Genomic DNA, 7,025 nt, shown 5'->3' on the forward strand with positions numbered 1-7,025 from the left:
ATCAGCTAATTGGCTCTCAGTAACCACAGTTTCAGATTCCGTTGTTGCCTCTAAATGATCGCGTGTACCTTCCACTAGCTCTGAGGTTTCAGGTGTATTTTCTGCCTCTAACTGAACGTGCATGCCTTCCTCTGGCTCTGCGGATGACTCTAATTGAATTTGAGGTTCTGAACCTTCAACTAACTCACATCCAGCAGTTTCAACTTGATCTTGATCCTCAATGTTCTTATGCACAACTGTAAGAGAGGATGATGGCCCTATATCAGCTAATTGGCTCTCAGTAACCACAGTTTCAGATTCCTCTAAATGATCGCGTGTACCTTCCACTAGCTCTGTGAATGGCGGTAATTGAACTTGAGGTTGTGCCGAAGATCCAGTAGAGACATCAACTAACCCACATCCATCAGTTTCAACTTGATCCTCTTCCACAACCATAGGAGACGATGAGGGCATGATATCAACTAAATGGCGCTCGGCAATTTCTTCCTCCGTCATTGGGAGAGCTGAAGGGAATCCTGTACCTTCGGCAACCACGATTTCAGATTTCTTTGTTTCGTCCAAGTGAGTGTGCATATCTCCCTTTGGCTCTGCGAATGACGGTAAAGGAACTTGAGGTTCTGATAAACATCCGGTAGAGACATCAACTAACTCACAACCAGCAGTTTCAACTTGAACGTGATCCTCACTATTCTTTTCCACAGTTGTAGGAGACAACGAGGGCTTGATATCAGCTAATTGGCTATCAGCATTCTCTTCCTCCATCATTGGGAGGGACGAAGAATGTTCTGTACACTCGGCAATCACTGGCTCTGCAGATGGCGGTAATTGAACTTGAGGTTCTGTCGAACATTCAGTAGAGACATCACCTAATTCAGATACAGCAGTTTCAACTTGACCTTCATCTTGTGTCACAATGTTCTTTTCCAGAACTGTAGGAGGCGATGAGTGCTCGATATCAGCTACTTGCCTCTCGGCATTTTCTTCCGCCGTCATTGGAAGGAAAGAAGGGGATTCTGTACCTTCAGCAACCACTGGCTCTGTGGATGGTGGTAATGGAATTTGAGGTTCTGTTAAGGTCGAGACAGCAACTAACTCACATCCAGCAGCTTCAACTTGATCTTGATCCTCAATGTCCTTTTGCACAACTGTATCAGATGATGAGCGCTCGATATCAGCTAACTGGTCTAAAGAAACATCAGCACGTCTCTCAGTGTTGCAAATATGATTGGCATCAGGGTCGTTGAATTCTTCAGTATCCATTTGATCAACCAAAGTAGATGGCCCGGGCTGGATATCAGCTGACTGATGTAAAGACACATCAGCACTAATATCAGTGTTGCAAATATTACTGTCACAAGGATCTTTGGATTCATCAGTATCCATTTGATCAAGCAAAATGGATGGCTCGGCGTGGATATCAGCTAATTGCTGTAAAGACGCATCAACACTTAAATTAGCGTTGCAAATATTAGCGACACAAGGATCTTTGGATTCTTCTGTATCCATTTGATCAACCAAAATGGATTGCAGGGGCTGGATATTAGCTGATTTATTTTCAAGCATAGCAGCGGTTATCTCTACCTGAGATTCCACAGACCCTGTGCAAGTTTGATCCCTTAAATCCCTTTGTTCAACTACTTCTGCCGGTTCACACTGTGATAAGCTATTTCTGTTCTCATCCTCAGACTGGATAGAAGACGAAGGCTCACACGTCTTACTTGAAATTATGCCAACATCAATATAGGTACTGTTCTGCATGGTATCCACTTGCTCACAGTTGCCATCGTCTGGTTGTCCTGGTATCTCGTCAGGCAAGATACTTGGAGACTGAATTTCCTCAGACTGGGACACATCCTCGTTCACTTGCAAATTTTCAGGGACTTTCTCAACAACTAGGGGAACGTCTGTTTGATCCTGGGACACTTTTAAACCATGTGACACATCTGGGACTTTCTCAGATGAAATATTCATTTTTTCATCATTAGACATACTTTCTAGTTGTCCTGCCACGTCGTCCGGTAAGATACTTGGAGACTGTTTTCCTTCAGACTGGGAAACCACAATGTTTAGTGCTGCTCTGTGCGGTGATGCAGGTACATCCGCATTTTCTTGCAAGTGTTCAGGGTCTGTCTCACCAACTAGGGGAATATCTGTTGGAACCTGTGGTATTTTTAAATCATGTGATGCATCTGGAACCTGCTCAGATGAAATATTCATTTTTTCGTCACTAGACATACTTTCTAGTTGTCTTGCCACATCGTCCGGTAAGATACTTGGAGACTGTTTTCCTTCAGACTGGGAAACCACAATGTTTGGCGCTGCTCTGTGAGGTGATGCAGGTACATCCGCATTATCTTGCATGTGTTCAGGGTCTGTCTCACCAACTAGGGGAATATCTGTTGGATCCTGTGGTACTTTTAAATCATGTGATGCATCTGGGACCTGCTCAGATGAAATATTCATTTTTTCGTCACTAGACATACTTTCTAGTTGTCTTGCCACATCGTCCGGTAAGATACTTGGAGACTGTTTTCCTTCAGACTGGGAAACCACAATGTTTGGCGCTGCTCTGTGAGGTGATGCAGGTACATCCGCATTATCTTGCATGTGTTCAGGGTCTGTCTCACCAACTAGGGGAATATCTGTTGGATCCTGTGGTACTTTTAAATCATGTGATGCATCTGGGACCTGCTCAGATGAAATATTCATTTTTTCGCCATCAGACATACATTCTGATATTTCATTTTCCCTATCAATACCACTTGATTCTGTATGAGCATGTGTCTCTGATTCAAGCCCCTTATGTTCCATCGCTTCCATTGCTGGACAGGAAACTAGAGACTTTCCATGTAAATCATCTCCTTCACTATCTTTTATCTTCTCAGAAGGGGTATGGCTAACAGCATCACCACTGGGCATATGGAATTGAAGAGTTTTCTCTTTCTCCTCATTCTCAACTGAACAGCCCACTAGAATTTTGGCATCATCGGTATCCTCCATCTGTGTGTCAGCAGTACCAAGTTTAGGCCTATCAACACCTTGGACCGAAACAGATTCTTCAGGATCTTGTTCTGTATCAGCAGATTTAGATATAGGATCATTATCTGTATCGTCAAGGGACATAGAGTTCTCTTTACGTGTAGCTAAAACCAATGTCTGCATGTCAATGTTACTGTGACCCTTTTGTCCGACATTAGGCAATTCATCAGTCTCCAGCATAGACGATTGAACTTCAACAGAATTTGCTGCCTCATCTTCTTTCACCGTCTGATTTGCAATTTCAACAGATTCTCCATCAACATGAGGAACTTCATCTGTTCTGCTGTCTTGACGGTCCTCAGAATGTGTCTCAATGTTGGAGTTAACATTCTTTTTTTCCTCCGGACTTAGGAGGATAGCTTCTCTTCTTTCACCATCCTCGTCTTCTCTTCTTTCACCTTCCACTTGAAAAGAAATGTTTGTTTCCAACTTTTCAGTTGGTAGAGGTTCCGCAGTTGTCGACGCAGATGCAATAGGCTCAGATCGAACATAACTCACTGAAGATGTTTTTTCTTCGGACAGGTCTACACCCACGCGGCATGTTTCACCATGAACAGTATCTTGAGACAGTTTTTCTTCCACAAGCTGATCTGTGGAGCACTTTTCCAAAGACGACTTAGCAGCAAAAGCATTTCCCAAAGTGAGTGATATCACAGAAGAATCTACTTCACCACCCGGAATCTTGACAAGGTCATTCTCGGAAATAGCCTTAGTCGATCCAATGTCACCATCCTTGTTTGCAACTGAACCTGAAGTTGTCAGATTACCAGGAACAGGATGAGAAATATCTGAAACAATTTTTTCTTCCTTGCTCAAGTTATATGGAGCTTCTTGAGTCTTAACACCACAAGAATCCTCTTCCATTCGCTTCGCAGATTGGATTTCATTCTCTGCCTCGTGGGTTTCAACTCTGTGCAAATTCATCTCACTTGGGGATTGTGCGTCAGGCGCATTTGTTTTCGTTGTTGCAGAAGGCTCTCCAACTTTATGTTTTAATAGGGAAGTCTCTGAAAAGATCTCTTTCATGACACGAGCAACATCAGTTACATCAGCAGTTTGTTTCCTAGTAGAACCACCAATACCAGAGGTGTCTCTTCTACTTTCCTGACCCAAGCTAAAAGAAGAGTGAATATTGGATGCAACTGACTGGCTTAAGTGGGGTTGTTCTTTGGCAACAGCATCACACTTATTTCCAGCCGATATAGCTTTGGTGCCTGATGAATTACCAACCTTGACCTCTATTTGTGGTGTTAATCCTGTACTCCTACCAGAAGAGCCATCAGTAGCAGGTAAAGCTTGGCCACGCCTCTTTCCTTGGCGTCTGGGAGTTTCTCCTCTACTTGGCAAATTGCGGCCTCGCCTCTTAGCAGGAACGGCTGCAGGAAGAGAAGGAACATTGGCTTCTTGAGCTAAAGATGACATGTACAACACGGAAAAGATTTAGAACCAGAAAGTTATAAGCAAGATTACGATGCTTCAAAGATTTATTACCTTCAACTGTAGAACCACCAGGTTGCGAACTCACTGGCAGAGTAGCATCAGAAGGTGCAGCTGTCACACCTGGCAAAGCTGTATATGTTCGACCCTCTGGATGTTTATTTCTTACAGCCTCAACAGAGGCTACAGAAGGACTTTTGGATCCATCACAAACAGAAGAGACAGCACTCTGATTTTGTATTGGGCCAGCACCTGCCAAAATAATATGGCAATAAGATTCTCGTCAGCATTATGTTCTCCATCATCCTCATGCAAGTTATAACTACACCTCCTACATGAATATGAAATCTAAAAAGTGATGTTTGATTTATTTACCCGACAAAGTGGAGCTAGTGGAGACTGGCAAATCATGCGGCTTTTTATTAAGTCCTGGATGCTGGGAGCTAACACCTTGCATCAAAGGCCTCTTCTTTACAGAAGCTGCTTTTATTTCCAATGAATTCTCAAGTACATTTAGCGTCTGAGCATGGGATCCTGAATCAAACCCAGGTGGTGCATCTAGGTTACTATCTGCTGCTTTGTCTGATTGGACTGCAGTAGTTACAGAACGCACAGGAGGTACTGGATCAGGATACGAAGTACTTCCGTCACTAGGTTTAGGGACTCTAGAAACATTCTCAGATGCAGGAGGAAGAGTAGAGTTTGTGGCTTCTGGATCCCTTGCAAGAGATGCAGCGGTTTCAGTTCTCTGAGTACTAGAACTGTTGGAACCATGCAATACACCTTCACCTCTTCTTCCCCTTCCTGCTCCACGCCCCCTGCTTCTTCCCCTACCTCGACCTCTTACTGGCATAGGAGCAGGAGATGCTGGCAATGATTGAAATCCAGGAGGAGCAGATAAATCAGGCGATGTCAGGGCCAGAGAAGAACTAGAATTAGAAGCTGCTTCTAGCTGTTTATCCGGACTACCAAAATCAGGACCAGTTACTGCCAATGATATTGCATTCCCTGATGCCTGTGTCCTGCTTACAGCTGATACCGATACCGGAGTCAAGGTTTTATCCGTTCTCTTCGGCCTACCACGGCCCCGTTTGATAGGTTGTGTTTCTTCTTTCAGGGGCTGCGGCTGTGTCCTTAGAGGTTCCATTGGTTGTAAAGTTATTGCATGTGTCGGAGATGTAGGGAGTAGTGTGTCAATAGAGGTTTCAAGTGGAATAACTGATGTATCATCCGCCAAGCTTTTTTCACTTCCTTCGCCCTTGCCTTGGGGAGAATCAGGTGGCTCAGTCTGACACAACTTCTCAAACTCCTCCTCTGTTAATTTCTCTTCATAAGATCGAACCTAATGAAGTTGCAACATTTGTCATTTTATGGTTATACGCAAAAATGCTACATGCAGGATCATATTATGAAGAGAACTCAACAAACCTCTCTTGCTCGTTTCCCTCTTCCATATTGGTGAGTATCCAGGCCTCCCATTGATCCATCCTTCCGTTTCATGCCAACAGTTGATTCTTTTGCAACCATCGGGACATCATTGAGTTTCATTGTTTCATATAATAGTTTTAAATCATCTTCAGTAACAAGCCGAGAGGGTATAGGTGTTATATGGTCAAAACTATCAGACCCTGGCTCATGTACCAAGGTATTCCATGTTTCCTGCAGGGCCATAGCTTTTTCAGATAAACATCATAAAACGAAATAACCCGAAATTATAATAAGAACAAGCATACCATCTCATTTTCTTTCCTTTGCTTGTCGATGGACTCAAAGATATCAATCTCTGACTCCCTACAAAGACAACAAACATGTCAGATCTGCAAGAAAGTAGAAAAAAAATCGAGATGCATGGAAATGTAAAAAAGTTATCTTACTTAAGAATAATTAACACATCACACCTGAAGAAAACTAGTAGATGCTATGCAGATAGAAAATATTATGTAAAGATACGATAGCAGATAATTGTTTACAGTTAGAAAGTGCAAATACTTTTTACAAACTGTTGGCAGTAATCTTATAGAATTGCTAGATTTATCACAGTGCACATGCAAAGGAACAAAACTATCATGATAATTTAACAACCATGTATGCATAGGCAGTTATAAAATAAAAATATGTGCACAAGTAATATATTCTGAAAAAAAAAACGATATGAAAAAGAGCAGTCACCTTCGAGCTATAAGATCATTTAAGGCATCATCATCCAATACTGGGGCATCCTCCTCTTTCTTTGATTCACGCAAAAGGGATTCCAGATATTCCTTACGATCTTCAGCACTGTTACAAAGTAAGAATATTTTTTAGAGAATTGGTAGTTGAAACTTGTTGAAGCATAAAAGGGATGTCTCATGAGTAACCTTGTGTTATTGTCAAAGAAGCCAGCGGTTATACTCTGGTTAGCAACTCCAAGTTTGTGCTCAGCTGAAGCTCTGACTTGCTCCTCAACCGAATTGACCTTAGGATACAATTAAGGAAGAAAGACAAACAAACAGTTCAAACAGCTTGATTATATATCGATTGAACGGGAACAGCCAAGAAACAATTGGTAT

General features: G+C 42.5%; 1 pseudogene; it reads right to left on the reverse strand.

Annotated features, from left to right (window-relative positions):
• Positions 1–7,025, reverse strand: part of LOC104750072 — a 20,069-nt pseudogene that overhangs the window by 3,290 nt on the left and 9,754 nt on the right.

This window comes from Camelina sativa, chromosome 16 (genome assembly GCF_000633955.1).
Source record: "Camelina sativa cultivar DH55 chromosome 16, Cs, whole genome shotgun sequence".
NCBI lineage: Eukaryota > Viridiplantae > Streptophyta > Magnoliopsida > Brassicales > Brassicaceae > Camelina > Camelina sativa.